General features: G+C 45.2%; 1 long non-coding RNA gene across 1 annotated transcript in view; it reads right to left on the minus strand.

Moving 5' to 3' along the window:
* The window catches only part of LOC113603586 (uncharacterized), a 94926-nt gene that overhangs the window by 39984 nt on the left and 40364 nt on the right, over positions 1–14578 (minus strand). Inside the window, exons 12-13 of the long non-coding RNA XR_008299902.1 lie at positions 13843–14564; positions 6996–13433 (exon numbers count right to left, since the gene is read on the minus strand). This is a non-coding gene — a long non-coding RNA (uncharacterized LOC113603586). The remainder of the gene's footprint in view (positions 1–6995; positions 13434–13842; positions 14565–14578) is intronic.

Here is a 14578-nt window from a genome sequence, read left to right on the forward strand (position 1 = left end):
CCATAAAACTTCTAAAAGACGACATCAACAGTAATTGCTTGGACAGCAGCCTTAGCAACATATTTATGGATAGGTCTCCTGAGGAAAAGGTAAACAAAAGCAAAAATAAACTAATGGGACTATGCTAAAATAAAAAGCTTTTGCACAGTGTAGGAAACCATAAACAAAATGGAAAGGTAACCTACTGAATGGGAAAAAGTATTTGTGAATGAAATATCCAGTAAGGGATTAAAATCTAAAATATACAAAGACCTTATATAACTTAATGCCAACACAAAAGGAAAAAAATCTGAAAAATGGGCAGAAGACCCAAATAGACATTTTTCCAAAGAAGACATTCAGATGGCCAGCAAACACATAAAAAGATGCTCAACATCACTAATCATCAAAGAAATAAAATTAAAACCACAATGAGATATCACCTCATACCACTTAACGAGAAGTAGTACCAAAACAACAAAAAATGAAGTGTTGATGAGGAAGTGGAGCAAAGGGAAACCTTGCGCACTGTTGGTGGGAATGCAAACTGGTGAGACCACTGTGGAAAACAGAAGTTCCTCAAAAAATTAAAAATAGAAATATCACAGGATCCAGTAATTCCACTTCTGCATATTTACCCAAATAAAATGTAAATACTAATTCAAAAAGATCTACGCACTCCTATGTTTATTGCAGCATTACCTACAATAGCCAAGATATGGAAGCAACCCAAGTGTCCAAGAATAGACGAATGGATAAAGAAGGTGTGCTATATACATATATGATGGAATATTACCCAGCCATAAAAAAAGAACAAAATCTTGCCATTTATGACAATATAGATGAACCTAGAGGGTATCAGGCTAAGTGAAATAAGTCAGAAACAAGCACCATATGAGTTCACTTCTATGTGGAATCTAAAAAACAAAACAAATAACCAACCACAAAAATACAGAAACAGAGCCAAAAATATAGAGAATAAATTGGTGGTTGCCAGAGATAGGTAAAAGGGACTAAGAAGTGCAAACTTCCAGTTATAAAATAAATACATCATGAGGATTAAAAGTACAGCATAAGGTATATAGTCAATAATACTGAAATAACTCTGTATGGTGACAGGTGGTAACTACACTTAATGTGATGAGCATTTCATAATGTTTATAATTGTTGAATCATTATGTTGTACACCTGAAACTAGTATTATAGGTCAACTATATTTCATTTATTTAAAAAAAAAAAGTGGGCAGAAGAACAGACATTTTTCCAAAGTCGATATAAATGGCCAACAGGCCATGATGAGATATCACCTCACAGCTGTGTGATGTCCATCATCAAAAAGACAATAGATAATGAGGATGTGGAGAAAAGGGAAGCCCAGTGTGCTGCACTGGGACTGAAAACTAGTACAGTCACTATGGAAAACAGTGTGGAGAATCCTCCAAAACTTAAAAACTGGACTACTCTTGGTCCAGCAGCTCTACCTCTAGGAAGACAGCTGCCTCCTGAACAACATGGATGTGAACTGTGTGAGTCCCCGTATGTGTGGATTTGTTTCAATAAATATGTGTACAGTACTGTAAATGGATTTACTCTTCCTTGTAACTCTTAACATTTCTTTTCTCTAGCTTACTTTATTGTAAAAATACAGTATATGATACACATAACGTGCAAAATATATGTTAATCAACTGTTTATGTTATTAGTCAGGCTTCTGGTCAGCAATAGACAATCTGCAATTAAATTCCGGGGGAATCAAAACTTACACAGATTTTTTACTCTGCAGGGAGTCGGCGTCCATAACCCCTACATTGTCCAAGGGTCAAGTGTCTATCCAAAGGAAGGAAAACACGGACTCAAAAAGATAGCTGCATCCTTATGTTCACTGCACCATTATTTACAAGAGGCAAGACACAGAAATAACCTAAGCATCCAACAATGGATAAATGAAGTTGTAGTGTATATATACAGAATATTACTCAGCCATTAAAAAAAAAAAAAAAAAAAACCACACAGGAAATCCTGCCTTTTGTGACAGCGCAGATGGACCTTGAGGGCATTATGCTAAGTCAAGTAAATCAGACAAACACTGTATGATCTCGCTTACATGTAGAATCAAAACAAACCAAAGTGATGGAAAAGAGACTAGATTTGTGGTTACCAGAGGCGGGAGGATTGGAGGTGGGGACTAGGGTAATTGGAGGAAAGTGGTCACAAACTTCCATTTATAAGATAAATAAGTACTAAGGATGTAAGGTGTTGAGCATAACTAACACTGCTGTATAATATACAGGAAGTTATTAAAAGAGTAAATCCTGAATTCTCCTCACAAAGATCTTTTTTTTCAGCTTTTTCTTTTTTTTTTTTCTTAGATTTTTCTTTTTATTATATCTAAATGAGATGATGGATGCTAACTAAACTTACTGTATCATCATTTCACAATAGATTTAAGTCAAACCATTAAGCTGTACACCTTACACTTTTAAGTGACATGTCAATTATATCTCAATAAAACTGAATGTGATAAATATATAATATACACACACGACTGTCCAGTTTAAAATTTGCATAATTTATTAAATACAGTGTGGTATGAATTTGGAAACAGTGATCTAAAGCACTGTTTTCCAAATTATATTTCACAAACATTAACCTGCAAGATAATCTATGGGGAAAAAATAAGGTTTGGTAGCCAAGAAAGTACAAGGAATGCTGTTAACTATAGTCTCCCTTTGGAAATTCACAATGTGCATTAACACATAAAAAGGTCTGAGAAGTCAAGGGGCGCCTGGGTGGCTCAGTCAGTTAAGCATCCCACTTCAGCTCAGGTCATGATCTCACAGTACCTGGGTTCGAGCCTCGCGTCGGGCTCTGTGCTGACAGCTCAGAGCCTGGAGCCTGTTTCAGATTGTGTGTCTCCCTCTCTCTCTGTCCCTCCCCTGTTCACGCTCTGTCTCTGTCCCAAAAATAAATAAACATTAAAAAAAAAAATTTTTAACGTACCCTCTCTCTGTACCCTGCAGCAAAGATCCACCCATGTAACTTGGCTTAATCCAGTGTTTATTAAATTGGGCACTTGTACTTCAAACTTCGTATCACGTAATTCCTATCAACTCAAGGGGCAATAGACCTGTAGTGTGATGGTGAAGACAATACTGCCTCTATTCAACCCTGCATGGCTCTGCCCTTCAGTAGCTATTATTTTCTTCATCTAGAAAATGGATAGGGTAACAATACCCTCCTTCATGCAAAGTATTCATAGCAGTATTTTTATAACACCATGAGCACTTTATAAATGTGAACATCCAGCAGAACCACTGTTGTAAGACACTTTGGCAAACACTGGTAGAGAAACTAACCCTTTAGTGTTCTGGGGCTCCTGTCTAAGAGAAGATTACAGACTAGTTGCAGAGAGGGTATGTAATCATGACACAATATGGTAAGTCCTGAACAAGGAGCGGGTGAGGACTTTTGGAGCCCACAGAAGGGAAGGAATATTTCTAAGAGTGAGGGAGGTTTCAGGAAAGAAGCCAACTGAGAGGTAGGATTTCACCAAGCAAAAAAGGAGACAACGACAGGAGCCCAGAGTTGGTCTGGATGAAAAACAGTGAGGAGCCTGATTTGATTAGAGTGCAGAAGTTACAAAATGGGGGATGTCCTGAAAATGAGGTTGATGTTAGATTGCTAAAGGTCCTGTATTCCATACTGGGGACCTTGGAATTTCTTCTACAAGCATGAAGGAGCACACACGTTAAAGACAGCCAGTCAACCAGGGAAGGATCAGAGAATCAATGTGGGAAGTGAGAAGACAAGATGAGGCTCAAGGATATTATAAAACTTCAGGGAAACAGAGAAGGAAGGAGCAGTCACACTAGAGAAAAGGAAAACAGGTTTAATTTTTTTTTAACGTTTATTTTTTTTTTAATTTTTTTGTTTAACGTTTATTTATTTTTGAGACAGAGAGAGACAGAGCATGAACGGGGGAGGGTCACAGAGAGAGGGAGACACAGAATCTGAAACAGGCTCCAGGCTCCGAGCTGTCAGCACAGAGCCTGACGCAGGGCTCGAACTCTCAGACCGCGAGATCATGACCTGAGCCGAAGTCGGATGCCCAACCGACTGAGCCATCCAGGCGCCCCACGGAAAACAGGTTTAAAGGCACTTCAAATGTAGCAAAATATCAGGTATGGCGTTTAGAGAAAGTTTAGACACGGCAAAAAGACAAAAAAGGACACTAGGTGTGGGGGATGAGAAGGTCCAAGGTGGTAGCAAATGTCCTGGAGATGGATGCAAGAAGAGCAGATGCATGTTCTGAGAGGGGGGATGGGCAATTAAATGGGTTCACGTCAGGGCCAAATGTCTACCGGTCTTGATCTCAGGGGGAGGGGGCACAGAACAGCGCTGAGAGACAGGAGTAATGGGTGGCCATTAGAGTTACAGGAATGGTCGGGCTCACCCTTCAAGAGTGTCAACAGGAGGGAAAAGGGCCTGTACTGAGTAAGATGCAGGATGGGGCTTTCTCTCTCCCCTTCCCCAAAAGAGATCAGTGTGGATACTCTGGGAAAGCTGGGATGTAACATCTCCAAGCTACATTCCATTCAAACTCCCATTCTGCTCCCTGGGCCTTCCTCCCCTCCCCACTTGATGGCAAAAGCCTGGAATTTCTATCAGGTGGGTAACGTTTTAGTCCCTTCTCCCTCGGCACACTCACCATCCGTGAAACTATGTCTGAAATGGTTACTTGACACAGGAATCTTTCATAGCGAAATTTATAAGCCTATACATTTTCATTTTCTGAAATTTTTATTATGTTTATTTTTGACAGAGAGACAGAGCGTGAGCGGGAGAGGGTCAGAGAAAGGAGGAGACACAGAATCCGAAGCAGGCTCCAGGCTCTGTCAGCACAGAGCCTGACGTGGGGCTCGAACTCACGAACCTCGAGATCGTGACCCGAGCAGAAGTCGGACGCTTAACCAACAGAGCCACCCAGACGCCCCTTCATTTTCAATATTTATTTTATTATGCTCAAAAACCCGCACCCTGTCCCTGACGCCCTTCACATCCTCATCCCTCTCTTGGCTTACGTGCACCCCTGAACTTCACTCAGGAGTAAGAACGAGGTTCAGGATGCGTTAAGGGTCAGCAGCGTCTGAGTACGCACTCTCCTCGGTAACAAAAAACACTTTCTTTTTTTCCCTGTTGCCATGCCTGTGTCAAAGTGACTGTCTCAAAACCACCACAACAAAATTTCCTACGTGGAGCTCTGACTCTTTCTACCCCCACCTGGATCGGCTGAAATCCCCAGGTGGTACCACCTCGTCTTAATTAGCCGCCTTCCTCTCCTGCAGCCCAAACTGAACCGAATGTACGTCGGTCATGTCCCTCCCTCCGTGAAGTCCCCCCGTTCTCCTCCTGCTGACTTTCCACTGTCAGGCTAACCGCCCCAGCCAAGAACAGACAGCTGCTGCAGGGTGACCCTGAACGTAAAGTCCCTGTGGACTTTCAGGGTCACGGGGTGCAGTTTTGCCCGCCAGCTCCTAGCACCCAGGCATCTCCCGGCCCACTGCTGGACACACCGGAGCGTCACCACCTGCCAGCGGCAGGGCCCAGCCCTGTGCGACCCGGCGCCTCGCAGGCTGCACCTGCCATCTACAAGGATTTCCGCAGCAGGGAAGGGCTCCCTGCTCTTAATTAAAAACTTCCTTCCTGACAAGCTCCACTTAGAAACCGAAGCCTCGCACCCCACAACGAGATAAAAGGCCATGCTCCTGAAGAAGTCAAACAACGGTTTCTCCCAGAAGCCTGAAAGGAGAGAGGATGTGGTCAGGGAGCTGCTTCCACCCAAGACAAGGGACCTTCGGCACCTTGGCTATGTACCAGCCATTGCACTATGGACTGGCTCTATATCCATGGTCTCAATGCGTCCTCAGAGTGACCCAACGAAGGGGCATCACCGTTTCCGTATTACTGTTGCAGGGTTTTTTAATGCAATACCCGGGGTTCGTTGCCTCACCACTTGGAAGGATGAAGAGGGGGACACAAAATGAGCAGCAGGCGAAGACCAGAAAGGAAGAACAGTGGGGAACCTCCCTTTACAGAGAGGGGACATCGGAAAGTGAACTGCCTGAGGACAGGGGTTCTTGTTTGATAAGGTTCTGCTCGGCCCTCCTCATCCCCTTCCCCCTGGTTCCTTCTCAGGTTCTACCCTTATTGGCTTGATAGCTCTAAGTGCTGGGTTGTCCATTCCTGATTGGCTCCTGTCCATTGTACAAGGGGTGGTCTATGGCCATACTTAGGTCTTGGGCCAAATTCCTGAGGGGAAACCTGAGAGGGAGTAGGTGGGGTCTGTTACATTCTTGAGAGGCACCTTATGCCTGCGGGGTTTGCTGCGGACATTCCCAGCATCGTTCCAAAATAGGTGTTTTTTCCCCCACCCAGGAACCTCAGGCCCTAATCCTTCCCTCTTTGCCGAACTCCTACGTTCTCCTAGCACATTACAGGCAAGCAAGCTGAGTTTCAGGTGTTAGTCTGAGCCCACACGGCCCCGCAAGTTTCCTTACGTGGTTTCCCTGTAACCATCAGGGCGCACGGGTGCTAAAAAGCCTAGATCCGGAGAGCAAGTGTGGTTCATTCCCACCACCCCCCGGTTGTGCGGTCGGCTGTCAAATGCAAAGCGACAGTGCACGCTCCCGCAGCTCCCGCACGGGCGCAGGGGAAGGGCTGGCCGGCGCCCCGCACCTGCTACCCCTGCGCTAAGGGTCACCGACCCCAGCCTCAACACGCCTGTGAGGCTGAAACCCTTCGCGGCATGTATGACCACGTCCTTGTGGCCTCCTGCCACTAACGGGGCTCCCGCAGCTCTCCACGAGGCGGGCCCCAACGTCTCCCACCACAATTCAGGCGCGCAAGGACCCTAAGTGTTTATCCGCTGCTCACAAACTCACTCGGCCTCAGGTTTTCACCTGGAACCCAGTTTCAGGTTTTCTAGGTCGCGCTCTACACGTCGGGGGTCGGCTTACCTGCTGGCAGGCCAGTAGTGAGGCTCCACGCGGCAGGCGCTTCCTGCGTCCTCGGGTCCTGTGGTGGCTTTCCCAGCAGTCAGCCCCTGACCCAGCTCTTGACCTTGGCTGAAGCCCTGTGGGTCCCCCGCCCTGGGGTGACCTCCCAAAGGCGGGGCTGATCTGCGGCGCCGCGAGGAACGCTGGGAAGTTCCTTGCGCACTGCACTCTGGGACTGGGGGGCGGGAGTGGGTGGTGCTACCGCGAGCCACGCCTCCGTCCCGGTTCCCAAGCCCGGCTGCTCTAGGATCCTCCAGGGTAGTTGGGGAAAGTATTGTTCTTTGCGGAGCAAGGAACCGTTACAGTCAGCACCGTCTCTTCCTTTTCTGGCTCCAGCCCCTGCCCCTTACCCAGGCCACGGTTCTTTTCTCCCATGCAGATAAATAAAAACACTCGGCAAGCAGTCTTCCCAGTGTTTTTATTTTACACTAAATCACAGTTTTTAAACTTAAAAGCCAAGCGTTTGTGGGGTGCCTGGGTGGCTCAGTTGAGCGTCGAACTTCCGCTCAGGTCATGATCTCTCGCGCCTTCAGTTCGAGCCCTGCGTCAGGCTCTGTGTTGACAGCTGAGAGCCTGGAGCCTGCTTCAGATTCTGTGTCTCCCTGTCTCTCTGCCCACCCCGCCCCTCGGTCTGTGTTTCTGTCTCAAAAATAAGTAAACGTAAAAAAAAAAATTTAAAAAAAAAAGCCAAGCATTTGTTACTTTTCTTCTTTGATTTCACCCTCCTTTGGGGTTGGGTTGTCAGAGCAAATACGAGTCACCCAGTGACGTTTGAATTTCAGGTAAATGACAAAAAATTGTTAGTATACGTCCCAAATATTGCATAGGATATAATTATGCTAAAAATTATTTGTCATTTTTCTGATTCGGAGTGAACTGAGCATCCTAGATATGTATTTGCTAAGTCTGCCAAACCTACTCTGGGAAAACGGAGGCCTGTTTGCTGACGCCCTCCATCAAGGGTAGCGCTGAGGAGCAAAATGTGTGTGTCCTTGAGAGGTGCGAGATTATGTTAATATTTCACAATATTACCCACCCTCACAAATAAAAATGCACACGTTTCCTAAATGTTTTTAAAGGAACCATAATAGGGGCATTTTATCAGCAGAATCCATGGTGATGGATAGTGTTAGGAATTTATTTGGAACAAATGAAACTGTCATGTATCATGCAAGGTAGGAAGCACACGTTTCCGTAAGCATAGTTACCGAGAGCTGCTCTCTTGTAACTGTGTTTTAGTCGCTGACATTCAGACCATGTAGTCACCCGGGAATTCAACCAAAGAACATTCAGCAGAGCTCCGGTGGCCCTTCGTCACACACATACACGCTGGCGCTTGTTTAAGCGAGCAGAATGGCAAAGTGCTCTAAAGTGCGGTGTTCACTCTTTGTGTGAGCCTGGACAAGTTACTTCACAAGTCTGCACCTCGGTGAAGGATCCAGCACGAGAATAAACACACCATGATATGAACTCTGATAGTCAGAATCGGTGACTGAATTCAAGTAGTGGATGTGACACTTTCCAAGCAACTGAGATCCATGGAGACAGTGCTCGCTCCGGCGGCACAGACAGTAGAGCCACCAGGACAAAGGAATTAACTGTGGTCCCTCACCCTTGTCAGAGATGCCTGAGTGAGCGACATTGAGACTAGACGGAACATTTCAAACCAGTTATTCCTAAAAGTAAAAAGGCCGTGTTTGGGGATGTCCGCACCTTGCCTCATGCTTCTTAGTACCTAGTTCCAGAGGCGGCCTCTGCCCTAGACTCGGGATGGGGGCGTCCAGGCGGAAAGGTGGGGCCCGAGGCAAGACAAGGGAGACCAACAGTGCATGATGGCTTTTCCCGAAAATGCACCAGAGCCGGCCCTACCCAGCCCTCTTGGGCCCCTCTGCCACTCCCATCCCTTCCGAATGCATCTTCCTTCCCCCGACCTGATTAATATTCCTTCCATTTCACACTTCTCCCTCGGGATTGAAGTTGCCATAGTCACAAGCAGCTGCCTCCTGCGTGATAATACTGTGACCGCTCACGCGCTAACCTGGACCTCCAAACCCATTTTCTTTCTTTATCCTTTCTTTTTAAGTGTGTGTGTGTGTGTGTGTGTGTGTGTGCGTGCGCGTGGGCACACACATGTGCACATCCAAGGACAAGAATCTGAGAAAGAAGATAACTTTAGCCTTGAGAGAGAGGTTGGTTTTCTTAGAACTAATGGGCTTTTTTTGGCCTGTATTGCTGACATAACCAAGGCTCACTCTAGGTCTGTGTCTATTGTGCCCAAAAAGAGATTCGCCCAAGAAAGGGCCTTCATTCTGCCCTGACCTTTAGGCTTGACTCCAGACCCCCTGGGCAGTAAAGGACAACAGAAGGACATCTTTTGTAATGTTTATTTATTTTTGAGAGAGAGAAAGAGAGAGAGTGAGGGAGGGGCGGAGAGGGAGGGGACAGGGGATCTAAAGTGGGCTCTGTACTGACAGCAGTGAGCCCAATGCAGGGCCTGAACTCACAAACGGTGAGATGACCTGAGCCGGGGTCAGATGCTTAACTGACTGAGCCACCCAGGTGCCCACAGGACAGGTTTTAAATCTGTCACGAACCAGGGCCTCTACGGCACTGATCTTCTTACACAGTCACTAGGTGGAGGTTCCCTACACGTTCTACCCCAACCTAGAAGAAAATAGACAAAGACCATCTGCAGCGCTGACTCTTGTGAGAAGCGTCAGAAATATCTCTTTTCCTTCTATCATCTCTGGAACCACAGACACTCTAACATGGGCGCAATCCACCAAGAGTTGTACATTTTTAAACAATCTTCCCGCAGTACTAGGATGTTCTTTAGATATGTTACAATGACCCAGACAATGAACGACTGAAGTTCTGGAGTTTCTCATGTTTGCCCTACATTTTTCTAGGGATGGTGGGCTGAGAAAAGGAGCGGGAACAGCAGCTGCCTTCAAAGAGCTTACAAAACCAGACAGCCCCAACGGGCAGCCAAGTGGGTAAGTTTATTTAGTTAGTGGGAGAGAGGCGTTTCCCCCACACCAGCCTCACCATTTCAGTCACCTTGTGACTCAGCAGATTGTGGCCTGTGATGGCTGGGGCAGTAAGGACTTCAGTCAAAGAAGGCTCTGAGTATCTAACCTTGGGAATAGGGTAATATGGAAGACTACCTCGGGGGACCATCACCCCAATTCTCCATTCGTATCGATTTCCACACAACTGCTTCTAAGGCATAAATTCTTCCACCTCTCTTTTCCCCAATTTCTCAGTTTCTCTTCATCTCTCCCAAAGGATGTTGGGCCTCTTATTCAGGTTTAAAAGACAGGACTGGGGCAAAGAAAAGAAGGAAAATTTATTCCAGGTCCTGCTTTGTTTCTAACCAAGACTCCTGACTTCAAATTGCTCTAAAGATTAGGGGTGGGGAGGGCGCCCAGGTGGCTCAGTCGGTTGAGCGTCCGACTTCAGCTCAGGTCATGATCTCACAGTCCGTGAGTTCGAGCCTCGCGTCGGGCTCTGTGCTGACAGCTCAGAGCCTGGAGCCTACTTTGGATTCTGTGTCTCCCCCTCTCTCTGCCCCTCCCCTGCTCATGCCCTGTCTCTCTCTGTCTCAAAAATAAATAAAAACATTTTTAAAAAGTTAAAAAAAAAAAAAAGATTGGGGAGCAGAGGGGAGGAATAAGCATAAGGGAGTCATGATGTCATTAGGCATCTGACCAAAACTCCCTATTCCTTCCTGCTGTGAACTATAGGACAAGTCAAGGTCAAAAGCAAAACCAGGTTGGAAAGGTGAGCAGAAAAACCATTAGCAAAAACCAATAGCAGTTAACCCTCCTTAAGCAAATGTTAAATACACTTATTATAGCAATAAACAATAATGCAGGATGGAGTGTACATGGTGTAAACACCTTTAATACAATTCTAATTTTCTCTTTGCTTCAAGAGCCACAGATTGTTATGGCAACAAAACAGAAAAACAGATCACAGTATTAATTTGATATCTCAGCTTCATTTGTTCCACATTTGCAATACAACACATGCATTAACAAACAGCCGGGGCTGAGCCAAAGCAGAGAAAACACGTAAAACACAGAAGGGCACAATGGAGCACGCTCTCAGCCTTGAGTTTTGTTAAATAAAAAAATAAATAATAATTTTCTATAACGAAGAGAAGTTTGGTTGCCCACACAATTCTCCATCTGATGGATAACACTTGAGAAGCACATCATTCCGTTCCTGCTAGCCCCATGATACCAGGGAGAATGTGAACAGACAATATGGCCTCCCTTTGCAGAAAGTTCTTGACCGCAAGTTTTGACCTGAGGAAACTCGGCTGACCTGGCTCTTAACTCCCATGTGCCTGGACCCCTGTTGCGCCCCCACCCAACTCACTCTTTACAGAATAGCCTTTGCAGGACAAAAAACTGATTCTTCTGTGTGGAGAAAAGGGAACTTTCAAATTGCTGGGGAGAATAAAGTAGTAGAATCTTCCTTGGATAAAAACTTGACAAGATCCAGCAAGGTTGAATATTCTCCTGATCTGCGGCCCAGGCATTCCCTTCTTGAGTAGAGAACTTTTGCTCATGTCTCCAAGGAAACGCGTCTGAGACTATTTGTTCCAATGTTGTTAAAAGCAGAAAAAAATTAGAAACAATCTAATTTTCCATCAACAAGAGAAAAGATGGGTTATGAGTGTATAGATGTTATGATGTGTGCATTTTACCACAATTTTTTAATGTCATATTTTATTTTTGAGAGAGATTGAGAGAGAGATTGGGAGAGAGAGCATGAGCAGAGGAGGGGCAGAGAGAGAGGGAGACACAGAATCCGAGGCAGGCTCCAGGCTGTGAGCTGTCAGCACAGAGCCTGGTGTGGGGCTCAAACTCACCAATTGTGAGATCATGACATGAGCCAAAGTTGGATGCTTAACCGACTGAGTCATACAGGCTCCATTGTTTAAAGTAAATAAATTAAATAGGCAACACAGGGATCCTTGTGATATTGGAGTTGTTCCACATCTTGGACTTTATCAGTGTCAGTATTCTGGGTGTGACCTTGTATTATTATTTTGTAAGAAATTATCTGGGCGCCTGGGTGGCTCAGTCGGGTAAACATCTGACTTCGGCTCAGGTCATGGTCTCACAGTCCGTGAGTTCGAGCCCCACATCGGGCTCTGCGCTGACGGCTCAGAGCCTGGAGCCTGCTTCGGATTCTGTGTCTCCCTCTCTCTGACCCTCCCCCATTCATGCTCTGTCTCTCTCAGTCTCAAAAATAAATAAACATTAAAAAAAAAAGAAATTATCAATGGGGGAACTGGGTAAAGGGGATACAGATCTTTCTATATTATTACTTACAACTGCAGATGAATCTGTAATTATCTCAAAACAAAGAAAAGTATAATTTAAAAAAAAAAAAAAAGACAACTCTAGGGGCACCTGGATGGCTCAGTCAGTTGAACAACCAACTCTTGATTTCTGTTCAGGTCGTGGTCCCAAGATCATGGGATCGAGCCCTACACTGGGTTCCACACTGAGCATGGAACACACTTGGGATTCTCTCTCTCCCTCTGTCCCTCTCCCTCTCTCACGTTCTCAAAATAAATAAATAAACTTTAAAAATAAATATAATATAATATAATATAATATAATATAATATAATATAAACTCTATTTTTAAAAAAGATAACTCTAGATGTTGTGTGGGGTACAGTTTGGAAGAAGCAGTATGTGGACAGGAAATCCAGCTGGGAAGCTGTTGTAGTTGCCCAGCTGAGCCCTTTGAACCTGAACTGAGGCAGGAGAGGGGCAGAGGAGAGGGTGGGCACAAATACACTTAGGGAAATGGGCAGACAGGCTGGACGGGGTGAGATAATGAGGGAAAGCGAGGGGTGGTAAAGATAATGCCAAATTTTCTTCCCTAGGTAACTGGGCAGATTGTCATGTCAACAACATAGAAAAATCATCCAAGAAGAGGAATAAATTTGGGAATAGGAGTGAGTGGGGGTGAGTAGATCAGTTGGGACAAATGAACTTTGAGCTGTCTCCCAGGTCATACATTGTCAGCTGAATGCCTGGCACTTAGTGTTAACTGAATACTTGATCCTTGTGGTGATAGCTCCCTAAAGATGTCGGTGTCCCAATTCCTGGAACCTGCAAATATGTTACATTACACACGGCAAAGGGGAATTAAAGTTGCAGATGGAATTAAGGTTGATTATCAACTGATCTTAAGTAGGGAGATTACGTTGGATCATCTGGGTGGGCCCAATGTAATTACAAAGGTCCTTAAATGTGGAAGTGGAAGGCAGAACACTCAGTGTTCAGAGTAGTACATTGCGAGAAATACTCGCCGGTCATTGCTGGTTCTGAGGACAGAAGGAGGCCATAAGCCAGGGAATGCACTGATTCTAGAAATTAGAAAAGGGAAGAGAAAGATTCTCCCCTAGAGCCTTCACAAAGGAATACAACTCTGCCAACACCTTGATTTTAGCCCAGTGAGCCCTATTTTGGGCTTTTTACCTCAGAACTTAATGATAATAAATTTGTGTTGTTTAAGCCATTAAATGTGTGTTAATTTATTACCTCAGCAAAAGGAAACTAATATAATCCTTAATGGGTAATAGGACCACCTGGCTTGGGAATTTGCTGGGTGAAATTCCTGTCAAGTCCCAAATCCTTCAGTGAGGAAGGGAAGGTCAGATGGATGAGATAAACATTAAATATAATTCAAAATGATAATGGAATGACAAACTGGTGACTAAGCCCATGCCCCACCGGGCCATCAACATCAGATGACAGGACACAGTAGAAGCATACCTTAGAGGGAAAGACAGCAACTCGACACAAGGAATCTCAGGCAAAGTACTGTCTTCTCTGGCCTCATAGAATGAACTGTTACCCTTGGCCCATGACAGAGAGGCCTGAGGCCCTTCCTCTTTGTGGGCTGCCTAAGAAGGGCCTCGCTTTGAGAAAAAGAGACCTGACCGCCCCAAGAATTCTCTGAAAATGGAATTCCAAGGTATTTCTTTCACAACAAAAATAGCATTTGGTATCACCATGTATTTTATTTTAGCTTTGTGTGCGCAGGTAGCCTTCAGCGAATGCCTGCTGGTTGGATCGATCCAAGAGCATTTGTCTTATAGGGAGACAATCCCAACTTCCCATGTCTTCACATCTCTTCAGGATCCATCATGGAATATCTCCCATATACACACCCAGGTTGGATCTAGAGGCAGTCAGTATCCAGGGAGGAGGGACGGAAGTGGGCAACCAACACTTAGAGTATGGTGAATCCATAGACCACAGAGCTTTAAAAAGTCTGGGCCCTGCATCTCAAAGTGGGTTGATTCCAAAAGTAGGAGATCAGAGATCAGGGTTCCAGGCGTGGGTCCAAGGTGATTTTTTGTTCCTCAAAACATCCAAGTGGTAAAGTAGAATCATAAAAGCGGTTGTGGGCACATGACCTTGCTCTGCCACTAATTTTCTCAGGAGAGCTGTTGAATAAATCACTTACTTTATCCAGACCTCACTTTCCTCACCTGTAAAAGGCAAA

The sequence above is a fragment of the Acinonyx jubatus genome, chromosome B4 (genome assembly GCF_027475565.1).
Source record: "Acinonyx jubatus isolate Ajub_Pintada_27869175 chromosome B4, VMU_Ajub_asm_v1.0, whole genome shotgun sequence".
NCBI lineage: Eukaryota > Metazoa > Chordata > Mammalia > Carnivora > Felidae > Acinonyx > Acinonyx jubatus.